The following is a 15,386-nucleotide window of genomic DNA, read 5'->3' as shown; positions in this document are numbered from 1 at the left end:
CGCCTTGCTTTTCGCCTCCATCGAACAGCGGCCGCCGAGGCCGGTATTCGATCTCCCGCAACCTTGGAAGCAGTGGTCGAGCGCCGTGACCACTGCGCCACCCGGGTGGGGCACACATATATATTAGTTCATATTTGACTGCTAATGTATGTGAACGACCTTGTTGAATTTCTTACGAAAGTGTGCAAGGTATATATTATTTGTCAACATCTTGTCGACCTCCTTCTGTATCACGTGGCGCTCAGCAAGAGAGACTCGATAAGGCCTTCTGCGAATAGGGCTGGCATCACCAGTATTGATGCGATGGGTAACGACAGATGTCTGGGCCAAAGGTCGGTCGCCAAAATAAAAAATGTCGCTGTAGGAAAACAAAAGGTCGGAGAGAGCACTGGCTTGCTGAGGTGTCAAATCCGGTGCTATCATGGGAGTAAAAAGGGTCGAACGAGAAGCTGATACGGGGGGTTCAGACAGAGGCACAGGCTTGAGGGCAGAAACTTCGCAGTCAGCCAACGGAAGCAAGTCAGCGAGTTCAATGCCATGGGGCAAAACTTGGACAGAGCGGCTAAAGTTAAGGACGGGAAGATAGGTTCTGTTATCCGTGACGTCCAGGACAGTGTGAGGGAGTATGACGTTACGGTGTAGAACAACATCGGTGATTGGACTAGTGCCGTATGTACCATCAGGAATAGCAGCAAACGGGGCCAAAGGAACATACATGGCAGCTTCGGGAGGTAGGCGAACAAACTCGACGGAGCAGAGGCATGGCTTGATATCTGTGCGGTCGGAGCAGAAAGGCAGGTCTAAGCGAAGGAGGCCACTTGAACAATCAATCAGGGCAGAGTGCGCCGTTAAAAAGTCGATGCCGAGGATCACATCGTGAGGGCAGCGGTCGATTACAGTGAAGAGCACAGGGGTAGTTCGACCACAAATGCTCACGCGCGAAGTGCAAAGTCCCACGACGGCAGCGACGCCTCCATCGGCGACACGAACGGCTGATGAAGAGGCGGGTGTGACAACTTTTGAGTCGGCGGTGAAGCGAAGAGCTGAGGACGGAAATTTGGGCACCAGTGTCAATGTGGGCGGTAACAGGCACACCATCTACACAGATATCTAGAAGATTGCGGCGATGAGCGAGGGTCAGCAGAGGATTTTCGGGCCGGGTCATCAATGCAGCTTCACCTCCGGGAGCTGCACTGATCAGTTTTCCGGGAGCGGGCCAGAGAAGTGAGGGGACGAGGAACGGTGAGGTAGGGGCGAGCGGGAACGGCGGGTCTGGGGAGACGGCGATCGGCTGGACATGCGGGGGGTGGCGGGTTAAAGTCACGAGAGGGCGTATCGCGGAGAGAGGTTGGGTGTGGTCCGTAGGCGGTGCTGCGATCATGATAGTAGCGAGGTCGAGGTAGCGGAACCCAACGGCTGCGGCAATGGCGAGAAATAAGACGTAGCAACTGTGTTTGGGAAGCGGTCGAAGCGGGGAGCAATACGACGATGTTTAGCTTGCTCAAACCGCCGGAATACCTCGAGGACGGAGTCGACCATCGTACAATCTTTGCAAAATAGAAGGTTAAAAGCGTCGTCAGCAATGCCCTTTAAGATGTGGCCCACCTTGTCACACTCGGGCATGGCGCTGTTCACTTTGCGGCATAGAGCTAGTACGTCTTGTATGTACGACAGATATGATTCGGTCGACGACTGTGCTCGCGATGCCAGGTCCTTTTTAGCGCCGAGCTTGCGTCCGATCGGCTTGCCAAAGAGATCCCGAAGCTTCTCTTTGCGCATGTCCCAGGATGTTGGATCTTCGTGCGTCTCGAACCAGACACACGGCGTACCAGCCAGGTAGAAAAAGACATTTGCAAGCATCAACGTTGCGTCCCATCGGTTGTGCTTACTGACTCGCTCGTACATAGCGAGCCAGTCTTCGACGTCGATGTCATCGGTGCCGCAAAAGGTTCCCGGATCACGAGGCTGCGCAACGACGACAGTGGGCGCTGGTTGTGTCGCTGTAGAGGTAGCTGCGTCGGACTGCATAGTGCTAGCACCAAGTTGGCGGCCACTACGGAGATCCAGCTTGTGGTATTGGTGTCTCACCCAGCACCTCCACCAAGATGTTACGAGGCACGTCGAGATGTTAGGACGCGATGGTACGTCGTAGCCGCAACAGTTCACCGTCAGGGACACACTCACAGGTGAACCAGACGTAGCTGCAGCGTCGTCTTTCTCTACTAGCCCAGCACTTCGTCATCGTCTCTTTCACTGCGTACCGTAACAATATATATATATATATATATATATATATATATATATATATATATATATATATATATATATATATATATATATGTGTTGTTCAAATATGACTGTCAATATGTGTCAAACAACCTTGATGAATTTCTTACGAATGTGTGCAAGGTATATGTGTGTATGTAGCTTTAAATTTACCTTATGTATATATGCTTGTAGGCGCAGCTACTGTCATCATTTCTAAGGGTAGCCACTTCGTGAAGCCATCGCCAAGTTAGATTTTTGAGCCTGCTTTGTCATTGTACGGAAATAAAATAAATACATCTTTATTTGAACTGAACTAGCTTCACATCTGTGGGGTTTGATGTTAGCCCTCTTGTGCTACTTACGAAACAAAGGGCACTGGATTCTAAGCCTTCGTTAAGCTAGCCAAGCAGAAATGAATGTGATTATAGGATTCATATAAGATACGCAACAATGCAACCAACAGCCACTGGCACGAGAAATATATAGACACGCATTGAGAGTTCCGCAAAACTACATCATTTGTTTACTACTATTTCTAATCTATGTGGATGACATCGGGTTTCGAGTATGCTGTAACGTACTGCACAAACCCGCTCTGCGGTTCCCCACTGACTGTGGCAGGGGGGGTTTGATGCGAGAAATGTAAGACCACTATTTGTAAAAACCGGCGCACATATCCATAACCAGAGGGAGAAAAGTGTTACCCATCGAATTGCAGAACTCATGGCGCGCGCACACACGCACGCACACACACACACACACACACACACACACACACACACACACACACACACACACACACACACACACACACACACACACACACACACACACACACACACACACACACACACACACACACACACACACACACACACACACACACACACACACACACACACACACACACACACACACACGCATGCACACGTTGTTACTTAGCTGTATTCGCTGTTCGTTATGAGGATGAAGAAGTGCGACAGACCCCGAGAAGACGACGACGCTGAGGGTTGTGAAATCGGTGCTCTGATCAACGTTAGTTGTGCGGACAGTTTTCGGACTGTAGATCTTTTACGTAGCATCTCTTGGTGGAGGTGAATCTATTCGATCCCCTGTCAGAAGCTGGATCTCCGCAGCTGCCGCAACATAGGAACCACTACAATGATTAGAGACGCCTCTACCTCTACAGCCGCCGCACCTGCTCTTGTCATGGCCAACCCCCTGACCCCGGAACCTTCTGCGGGACCGACGACGTCGACGTAGATGACTGGCTAGCCCTATACGAGCGCGTGATCAAGCACAATAGGTGGGATCCCACACTTATGCTCGCGAATGTAATCTTTTACTTGGCTTGGACCGCGCGGGTGTGGTTTGAAACCCACAAAGACGGCATAACGTCTTGGGATATCTGCAAGCAGAAGCTCCACGAGCTGCTCGGAAAGCCTAATGGCCGTCACATCGCCGCCAAGAAAGGGCTCGCCTCTCGCGCCCAAACGTCTGCGGAGTCTTATCTCACTTACATCCAAGACGTCCTATGCCGCAACGTCGACCAAGGCATGGCTGAGGAGGATAACGTCGGCCATATAGTAAAAGGCATTGTCGATGATGGCTTTAACCTCCTGTTGTGCAGGGATTGCTCCACCGTGGACTCTGTGCTGCAGGTGTGCCGCCGTTTCGAGCAGGTTTCGACCGGCTGCCGACCACGGCTGTTTTCTCCTCCTCTATCAATCTCCCGACTCCTCGACTGCCTGCTAACGACAGCACTTTAACACGCATTGTCCGCCGAGAGCTTCAGACAATGACTCCCGCGGCCTCACTGTCGCATACTCCCGACAACACACTGCCTACTACGCCACTTATTTATCCCGGCCTCGGCGGCAGCTTTTCGATGGAGGCGAAAAGCAAGGTGCCCGTGTGCTGTGCGATGTCAGTGCACGTTAAAGAACCCCAGGTGGTCGAAATTTCCGGAGTCCTCCACTACGGCGTCTCTCATAGCCTGAGTCGCTTTGGGACGTTAAACCCCACAAACCAACCAACCAACTTATTTTAGGGCTGTTGTTCGCCAAGAGGTTGTTAATATGGGCCTCCCTTTTACCAGCGCCACCGTCACCGTAGATTCAGGATCTTACTTTCCAGTAATTGCTGCTGCCTCATCTAACGTCGTTTTCTCGCCCCGATGTACAGCGCCAACCTCCGAAATAGTGCATGTGTCCGGTCTGAAGCCCTATTATCAACGTTCTATTTCGCTAACGTAGACCGCACCGGGACTGTGCTTTTCCCGTGGGGGGGGGGGGAGGGGTAAGGGGTAGTGCTACGTAGCTGTATTCGCTGTTCGTGATGAGGATGAAGAAGTGCGACAGACCCCGAGAAAACGACGATGCTGAGCGTTGTGAAATCGGTGCTCTGATCAACGTTGGTTGTGCGGACAGCTTTCGGACTGTAGATCTTTGACGTAGCAATATATATACACACATAATATGTCTGTGTATACTGGGCTAATTGTCGCCTCGGCGCCGACATAATCTGCTGTTGTGGCGTGCCCAAAGAGAAATAAGTTGATCAGTGAGACCGGCCAGGCGCGCGATCAGGCGAAGACCACGCGGCTTGAGCGCAAGCCTGTCTTCTTTAATATAGCGCCAGGAACAAAAGGAGCCATCCTGGTCACTTATGGGGCGTAGAACACCACGCGGTCGTGGTATGGCTGGAGGTGTTGGACGTGCACGGTGATGCAGCCGCGGCAATGAAGATTGGTAGGGCTGAAAAACGTAATTCACAGATAATGTCCAGTTCAGACACAATATGAAAAATGGTATTATATTAGAAGTTTTCTGGAGAGGTCCGGTCTACTAGGAGGTATGTATAGCCAGACGAGAGAGCCAGGCATGAAAGGCGTACCAGATTGTCTTCATTGCAAGCTTGTTGGAGGTATGGAGTAGCCGTCGTGAGGGACCTGTGCGTTCTGTCGGCTTCAATGTGCTGGGCAGCTTACGAAATGGTGCTGCACTAAGATATATTAGGGTGGTCGGGTAATACAGTATAGATGGGAACGGATGGAGGTTTACCGTAAAGAAGGAAGAAACGAGCAAATCCCGTAGTAAATTGTGTGGGAATATTGTAAGCGAATTTAATATAAGGACACACCAGGTCCCAGTTCGTGTGGTTCGAGCTGACGCCCATAGCCAGAATATCACCCAGAATGTGGTTACAACGCTCAGTGAGGTCGTTTGTTTAAAGGTGGCACGGAGTGCAAGTCCGATGAATTATGTTGCACTCTCGGAGCAGAGCTTCAACGACATCGGACAAGAAGACGCGGCCTCGGTTGCTGAGCAGCTCTTGCGGGGCGCCGTGTCTAGGATTAAGTGCCGCAGAAGAAAAGCTGCCGCATCGTGGGCTGTCGCAGAAGGGAGGGCGACAGTTTCAGCATACCGCGTCAGGTGATCTATTGTAAAGAATACACGCTCGCGCTTAAACCTCGTGGTCTAAGTAATACGATGTTAATCGACTCAAAACCTGACCGAGACATCATTCTTCATGAGTAGAACCAGCGATTATTGCAGGGTTGAATAACTCCACTTTGAAGCATTGTGTCCACCTGTTCTTCAATATCTTGCCATGTGGTGGAGATAACGCGATATGGACGCTGACGCAGAAAAGCATGGGCACCGGTGCCGATGTGGTGCTCGGTGGTTGAATGCTCCAAAACAGTTTAGTAGCAATTAAAGTGGGCACGAAACTCTTCAAGGAGGGCATGTAGCTGGTTTCGCTGAGGTGAAGGAACTAAGGCACAAGTCCAAGGAAGAAAGAGATCTGGCGACAACGTAGAAGGACGCAGGATGAGATTTGTTGAGCGCGTTCATGTCAGACGGAGGTGGTCCTCCAGTGCTATCGGTGTTCAAAACAGAACTGAAGAATGGCATGAAACCAATGAATTCGCCGCAGCGCAATGCAGGGGTCTTGAGAAAGGCATCGAGGCCCATAATGTGGTGAGGCCTGCGGATATGGTGAACAGGGTATAAGGCACCGGCAGACAATGGCGGCGAAGAACAATGTCAGGTGGTGTGAAGATGACACTTGCATCGCGAACAGTCACAGGGCGCGACATAGTGACAATAAACACGCAGCAAATTTAGCACTCTCAGCGACAATAACTTCCGGAGAAACAGAGGCATCGAAAGACTGGGCGTGCAGCACGGGGCTCGACAGTGCAGAGCCCAACTTGAGCTCGGGAACAATCTGTGACCGCGCCATGAAGCGACAGGAAATCCCTGGACGAGGTAATCGCATGTGAACATCACGGCAAAACGATGAACTTTATTGTAGTCCAAATCTCGGATGATTACTCGAGCAGTTCACGCAGCTGACGGCTGAATGTGATGCGCACTAGCAGTTCGCAACAAGTCAGGAACGGCGTCTTCATTGTGTTCAAAGGGCGGCAATGCGCTGATCCATCACAAAGACCACATAGCAGTTGTCAACAAGTTCAATCACAGAACCACCATCTACACCATCTACGAAAACTTCAATTAAATTAGTTGCAGGTAACTGTAGCCCTTTACCGTCGACAACAGCACAGTTTTCGCCTCGGCAGCAGCGGTACTTAATTTTCATTTTGGCTTGGCGAGGGACGGCGTCGCTACGGAAAAAACTTGACACGACGAAGGCGAACGGCGAATAGAGGCTATGGGCTCGGGAGACAGCGGATGGCTTTGGGGCGCCTCAGCAGGAGGATACTTCTGGTGCTGGTTCCATTAGCCGGAAACGTCGAGAGGCGGAATAGGGATGCTCATGCGTCGACGGCATTTCCGCACCGCATGACCTGGAAAACCGCCGAAGTAGCAGATGGGACGATTGACAGTGGTACGCCAGAAGTTTGCCGGTTGAGTAGGCGGTCGGAAAACCTCCGCGGGTTCTCGAACGGGAGCAGTAGGCTGAACATAGAGAGGTAGTCGAGGCGGAGCTTATGTAGGTGGTGGCCGGGCTGCAACGGCCGTATATGGCAACGGGGCCGCTATAGGCATCGGTTGAGTGGTGGGAGGAAGAGTGGTGTTCTCATGAGTCAGGGCCCTCTGCTTGCTCAGTTAATAAACACTGACACAGTGTGATAACTTTCTGGGACTGTGCCCAGGTCTCGCTCAAGCAAGATCCGAAAGGCGTCAATCGATTCCTTTCGGAATTTGGATATCTTGTCGGCCTCTGACATCTGTGCGTTAAGGCGCTTGCAAAGTTCGATGACGTCCTCAACATAACATAAAATTCTCGCCAACCTTCTCAGAACAAGCTCTAAAGCGCTGATCAGCGCAGAGTTTTCTGACAGCCGGACGGCTTAAAATTTAAGTTAAGCTGGCTATGAAGACGCACCCTGATGGAATGTTCATGTTTCCGAAAGCACAGATCTGCTACGCTGGTGAGATAGAAAACCACGTTTTAGCTTGGTTTCCGTGTCTCATTTGTTATATGCGCTAACCCGCTCAAAGGATGTGACGCAGTCTTCCGTCATGGTCGTCAATGCCGCTGAAGATTGCGGGATGTCGCTCGCAGAGGGAGCTGGGAGAAATAACGGCCGAGGAACTTGTACGGCTAAGTGGTTGGCGTTTTCAGCATCGCTGGAGGTGGTAACGTGCGCTTACGGAGTTCCAGGGCGAGAGGATGGATCTTATCCAGCATCTCCACCAAATGTAAGGGGGGGGGGGGGGGCTTATGCCTACAAAGCCTGAGAACTGAAGAAGGCGTAACAGGAGTCAGATCAGCGAGGCCAGCCAGGCGCGCGAACAAGCAAAGACTGCGCGGCTTTAGCCCAAGCCCGTCTTTCTTACTATATATATATATATATATATATATATATATCGATATATATATAGACATAGTTTGCTTGTGACTAATGGGCTAAAGAAATATATATAGGCCGTGACACAGCTTTCCCGGTTATTTATTTCATTCTAACAAAAGTTTCGGACAATGGACCGTCCTTCTTCAGGGTAGAATTGAGAATGGAGAATGAGTCCGCACATTGCGCCAATATTAACAGAGAGAAAAGGCATTCTCGCTATCTGTCTTTGGAACACACATCACTGAATAGAAAGGAAAGGCGAAAAGCTCCCGTTGTTTAATGGCTGGTAATGCAGCAAAGAGCGAGATAGAGAGAGCGAGAGAAAAAAGGGATGAAGAGAAAGTGGAGGACCGACGAATGTTACATAGGCGAAGTGCTTTCCCGCAGACGACGCTAAAGGCAAGGCAAGTCTTCCTCGGAGAAAGCCAGAAGTTGAGAAAATGTTAAGGATAACATTAAGGCAAAGAAAAAAGAACCAACTCGAAAACAGGAAGCATGCATACCAGGACGGCCCGCTCCCCAGCGGTGCCGGTGTTAAAAAAATCGTTGAGATAAGAGTTATGTGTTTTCGACTAAGTTGTTCGACCCCGCGATCTGCCAGTGAGCGGAGCAAGGACAGGGCTGCGGCGCGGCGATGGAAGAGCGGTCGACCAGACTCGCTCTCCCGAAACCCGATCCCGCAGCGGGGCATTCGCGGCAAGTCATTCCCGCGAGCGTGTCCCGAGTGAAAGCGTTTGTTGCGGGAAAAGGAACCCGGCCAGATGGTGGCGAGGGAGGGGGGGGGGGGGTCACAAGGCGTTGAAAGCGAACGATGGAGTTTGGGTGAAAAGGGGAAAATTCTTAGGAGTGGGCTGATGGGAGATACATATCTCGTCTATTAGGTAGGCTTTTGAAAAATTCAGTCGACCAAAGTTTCATTTTTTCCATGGATTAGAGTCTGACATTTCTGTACAAAGTATGATTCTTTATGTTCTCTTTGTCGACTTGTTTGGAAGCCTCATTGAAAGAGGATGACCCGAATGTTTTCGAAACTATGGATTAGAAGGCACAGGTGCTTAGAAAACAAGAGATTTGGCAATGTGTGGACGATGGCCTTGTGGTTATTGAAACCAAACCTGAATACTGTTTCGGTCTGGTGGATGTATTCCATGCCGCACACTCCGCAGCTTAGCATGCATACCACATTGGCACTGTCGCAGTTCGAGGATTCTTTAATCTCAGAGGTGAAATCAGAGAAGTTACCTTTCATAATGTCGCTTAACCATGATTGCAAACTTGACAGCGTGGTTTTCCGAACGGTTTACATCTGGGATTAGGGTTAGTATTGGCGGTCGTTTTATATTCAACCAAAATGTCCTTTAGGTTTCTAGAGCGCCGATGCACTGCTCTCGGTGGCTGTTTGAAAATGGAAGAGAAGTGACTGCTTTGCTGTATTGTATTGAAACGTTTCGATAGGATATTATTAACCCGTGGCATGCTTGAGGAATATGTTAGAACGAGGATTGTTGGCCTGTTGTGCTCCTGTGATTTTTGAAAGCTGATTATTTTATTTCTGTCTAAGCCTCGAGCTTTCCCAATAGCATCATCAACAATAGATGGCGGGTATTCCTTTTGCAGAAGATTTGTTTTTAGTTGCTCCGCATGGTGGTCAATGTCCTCCAGCTCAGAGCCCATCTGTCGGAATCTATGGGCCTGCGAGTAGGGTATGCTGGTTTTACAGTGGTGTAGGTGGCTTCCTTTGAAATGTAAGTACATCTGGCGGTTAGTGGATTTCCGGCATAGGGTAGTCTTAAGCACGTTGCCTTTTCTCTGTAATGTAACGTTCAACAAGTTAAGGATTTAGAAATGCTGTGGGTGAACGATATGGATGGTGAAATAAATTGTAATTTCGTATAAATGTTAACAGGCTGGCCTCGTCGTGCGGCCAAATGAGGAAGATATCGTCAAGAAAACGTTTATAGAGGAGCGGTTTCAGAGACGGAGTGTCGAGGAATTGCTTTTCGAGGGCCGCCATGAATATATTGGGTTAGGCCGGTGCCATCTTTGTTCCCATCGCCGTACCGTTAACTTGAAGGTAATGTCTTTTCTCAAATTCAATCTTATTTTCAGTAAGCACCAAGCTAAGAATAGTGGAGAGCGTTTCCTCATCCAGGTTCACCGACTCGTCTGTCCATAGGTATGCATCCACTGCCCCGCGTATGCCGTCTGAATGGGGGATATTCGTGTACCGAGATGTTACGCCCATTGTGGCTAAGAAGCTTTCCTTCGGAATTTCGAGGCTGGACACGACCCTGAGGAAATGATCTGTGTCCTTACTGTAGGCAGGGATAGTTGGTATAATGTCCTGAAAGAGGAAGTCTTGGACGGCGGAAAAAAGTTTTGGTGAGTGCAGTGTTACTTGACACATTTAGGCGGCAGGGCGGTTGGGCTTGTGAATTTTCGTGAGGAGGTACAACCACCCGAGAACTGGTTTGATGCGCTTCATTGCTTTAAACTTATCCTGAGATATCTTTTGTTTTTGAAGCAGAGATTCTAACTGATTGTTGATTTTGGTCTCAAAATCAATTATCGCTAAACAATTTAGTGTACAAACGCTTATCTTCAAGTTGTCCGAAACCTGTTAAATATTCAGCATTGTCCATAACAACAATAGCGCCGCCTTTGTCCGTAGGTTTGATGATGATGTCGGACCGCTGACTCAAAGCTTCGGGGGCCTAGCGCTTTTCGGGTGACAGGTTGTTACGGACTGCTTTAGGTCTTGATTTTGTATACTCAGCTAGGATATCCTTTTGAACAGCAGTGATGTACATAACTAAGTGTTTGTCTTTGTGTTTCTTTGGTGTCCATGATTTATCAGAGATCCCAGGTATGGTAATTTCGTGCTTCGTTTCCTGGTTACTGAAGTATTCACGGAGACGCAGACTTCTTTCAAAGCTATCTAAATCCTGGAATAACTGGAATTCATTAAATTTTTCTGTCGTAGGGCAGAAGGGTCGACCTTTAGAGAGCTAGAGAGCAGCGGTCGTTCCGAAGGAGAAAGCGGCTGACTGGACACATTCAAAACATTATCAGTCTCCTTGGTAGACTGGCCGCTAGCAAACCTGTAAGATTGGCGACTTTATCTATAGCCGCAGGCGGAGATAGTTTATCCTTGGCCACATGCGGTGTTAAGGGATAGGGCGTAGGGACCAAACCATCCCGGCGGAGCTTTTTTTATTTGTTTTATGTTGATGTTTGTTGTTTTGCGATCTTCAAATTCGCGAAGCTCAGTTATTTCAGTTGCCGTAAATGATTGTTTCCATATGTTTCCATATGTTTCAGTTCGAGAGCTTTTGGATGTCTGTGTCTTATGATTGGTCCATAAGGCGCAGTGAGCTGTCATGTAGAATGCCCTTCCACTCAGCGTGTTCGTTGCGGTTCAGAGTTGTCATAGTCGGGGATAGCTATAGCCTTTTGGTATTCACAGTACTGCGCTGGTGTTGTAACGTGAGCGCGGTATCGGATGCGTTTTTCTGTAGTATTACGAATTTTTAGGAATGAGCGTGAATGCGTTTTTCATTTTGAGAGTGAGCCGTACCTGTGGCGGTAGTGAGTCAGTCGTTGCTCTGGCCGTGTCGTGCCGCCTCGCTGCAGGCCTTCCTGTTCATGTGTTGGTCATGTATGTAAAATTATACGCTAATGTGCGCGCTTCATTTAAAGAAACAATTTTGTTGGCCTCGCCGTTTCCGTCGGGGGCCACTCTTTTTTATGGGTAATCTTTTTCGCTGCTGTTTCTCTTTTTATAGAGCTTAGGCAAGTGAAGAGAGAATAGGAGTAAAAAACCTAAAGAGTGGAATTTGAATACAGATGCGGAGAAAGAGTGTAGGAGCTGTAGGAAGGCTGGTTATCACAAGAAGCATGCAAGCCGTAGGAGAGTAGAATATTCCGGTGCGACCGCTGTTCCTTTTCGATACTGCTTACTTGCTAATCGACAAGCGTGTCATGCTGAGAACGTAGGCAGCGGCCGTGTCGCAACATTCGTGGAAGATGCGGGAAGTTGTCTCTCCTGAAGGACGGATGGCTGTGGGGGGGGGGGGGAGGGGGTGAAAGAATCTTCTCCCATAAAGGAAGCAGGGACTGAAGTCCTAAATAAGCGCGTTATATGAAAGACCACATCTTACAGCAGCTAAAAAAGCAATTGAGGGGGAGGTGTACTTATCCCGAGAATGGAAGATGCGTTGAACGGGAGGGGGACATAATTGCCCGATCAGGGCATCCAAAAGGTGTGTCAACCCAGAAGACGCAGAGGGTGGTGCTTGGTGCGTTATATTTTCAATTTTCGTAGGCTGCTGAACTCGGAAGAGAGAACAGGGTGCCACGGCCTTCGTTTAGGTGCAGTCGTACAGTGTCAAATTGAAAAATTAAAAATGATTCTCGTTGCTCACGAGCTGCGAGCTGTTTAGAGGCCACATATCAAAAAACAATGAAGATGCCAGTCCACTCGCAGCACGAGCTTTCCTGACTATTGCGGGACCACAACCCTTAGTCAACTAAGGATGAACGTTGGGGTTGAAATGCCGCCCTATCGAAAATTCCTCCTCAATGTGCCTCACAGAACCTACCAGCAAGATTTTCATGCGACATCACACTCACGAAGACAGTTAGAACCCCTTAGCAAGCTCTTCTGCCCACTCCAAGACCACCGCATTTCACTGCGCGTCTAGCCGCCGCTAAACCATCTAGAGCAACAACAGGAGATATCTCAATGGAGAACCAGACTTGCACAACATCAAACCCTCCATCCCTACTACCAATCCCCGCTGTGCAAACCGATCCGATCCGATTGCCACGTCGACGAGGCCTGGATCAGAATGGGTTCCGTCTAGCTGCAACACTTCAATCGCTGCAGACTTCAGCCATGCAGAACATCGGGAAGGACGTAAGCATGCCCAAACAAAGGTATGACCTTGAACGACTCTTGCTCAGCTCAACGGCTGAAATAGAAAAAATATTGACAGGCCGTCCAAGCTCACGCTCCCACCAGTTACCCTTCTAGTCATGACATTCGCTCTCGACATATTTTTTTTTGTTACAAAAAATATCGACAAACGAACCTGGCATAATCTGCAAGTGAAATCTCTCCATATATATCTTATATTAGAAACTCTACCGAAAGAACTATGTATCCCTGACCCCATCGATTAGTAACCTTTCAGAATCTCAAACCGAAGCATGGAACAAAGAACTACTTAGGTAATCCCGAAACCTTTTGAAAATAGCAATAGAACACTTTGAACACACGTTGGCATCACTAGCAATTGGGGAGAGGCGGGCGCGTCAGAACATGGTATTCTCAACGTCCGAGGCAAACGAACTTGAGGTCTTCCAGTTGACCAAACCTGTAAAATCTTGTTTAGGAATCATAAAAATTTTGTCCGTGATAAAATTGCTGCTGAGACTGACATAAAACTCACAAGACTATTACAACAAAAGAGCCCCATAACCCCACCTGACAAAACAAAACCGCGAACCAACATCGAATCTGATTAGACCAAACAATCGAAGAGACACCCGTTCCGGAAAATATATTTAACCCATCGAGCTCACGACTCATCCCCAAGGAAAAGTTTCCCTTGTCACGCCGCCTAAAATTTTGCCCAAATAAAGGAGAGTATAATCAATAGCAATTACTCAAGGTTCTGGACTTTTCCCGAACTCTTAGGCTACGGTACTATTTCTTCGACAAACAAAACTCAAATATTGCTTGGTACCCCTAATCTCATAAACAGCTCACACCCAAAACTAGTAGGGATAAATATCTAGACCCATACAAAGAAGCGGCGGAGAAAGATACCCTCCAATCATTCCGGACATAAAATTTTGATCCACCTAAACTCCAGAAAAAAAAGTGTAAGGCCTTAGACGACTCGCTTGAAAAATGGACTGACATTGATATCAAACCCGCAGACAAAGAGGATGGTATCTTTATTTTAGACAAAGGTGATTACATTGAGGGCAACCGCCAACTCAACGACCCAAAATTCTGTAACAGTCTCATCAGACCCCCCAGTTGAACACAAAAACATCGTAGTAAAAACTCTAAGTTAATATTCGATGAAAGTGCGTTACCATTACGAGTCAGTAAGGCGCTGTTACCCCAGAAATGCCTGTGCGGGACGCTTCTACATCTTCCCAAAAATACACAAAGTAAACCATCTAGGACGACCTATTGTTTCTTGTATTGACATATTTACAGAACCTATCTCAGAGAATATTGACTCCCCCCATTAAAGATGTACCTCCGGAACACCCACCCTACCTACGCGATACTAAACAAGCAATGTAACCCTCCCTAATGGAGCTTTCCTAGTTACACTAGAAGTAGTATCGCTTTACACTAACATCCCACATGAAAATGAAATCCTTTGCATGGTTCGAGCACATAACAAATATAAAATTCCAGACTCTCCTAGAGCAAGTGCCACCCAGACACTGACCAATTTGGTCATTAAGATTAACTCTTGAATTCAACATCTCATATTGTTGTTGAATTCAAAAGTTGCTCTTCTGCGAGTCCAAGCGAATGTACGCATATCATCTTTGACCTATTGCTGTGGGGCGATATTTAACAAATCCTGATCCTCACGTTCTCTCAGGAAGAGCAAACATGAACAGTGAGTTGCTGCAGGCACTGGACGAGTTAAAAAATGGGGTGACAACTATCGTCAACGAAATGAAATCAATACACAATAGAATGGCTCAGCAGGAAAAAAAAAACCTTTTTATGGGGTAAGAACAAGGCTAACAGAAATTGAGGAAGACTGTGCCTCAACTGGTTCTCTCCAGGCTCAAATTAATAACATCCAATGCCTCGCAGAAGATAACACAAGTAAACTTGCCGACGTAGTGCGTAGGGTAGATGACAGCGGACGCAGAACCCGTCGACCTAGCCAAATATTCTTTGAAGTAAAAAATACCGACCATGACTCTTGCGCCGAATATAAACTAATTATGGACATTTGCAAATCTCAACTGGATCTCAAAATTCAGCCTATGTACCTAGAACGGGCCCACCAGCTTGGTCACTTCAATGGTAACAAAGATAGACCCACTTCAAAATGAAAGAACAAATTCTTTCTAACGCAAAACGCTTTAAAAGTACTGATTACTGTCTGTCAGAAGATTTCTACCCCAGTACATGCATTGCTCGTAAGAACTTGGTAGACTACGCTACAAGTCATCAGAAAGAGTTCGCTGTTCGGCATGATAGGATGGTAATTGGAAGCATCACCTACACATACGATCATACGAA

The sequence above is a fragment of the Amblyomma maculatum genome, chromosome 4 (genome assembly GCF_055883805.1).
Source record: "Amblyomma maculatum isolate TAMU_Amacu chromosome 4, ASM5588380v1, whole genome shotgun sequence".
Classification (NCBI taxonomy): Eukaryota; Metazoa; Arthropoda; class Arachnida; order Ixodida; family Ixodidae; genus Amblyomma; species Amblyomma maculatum.
This window is presented reverse-complemented; position numbering follows the sequence as displayed.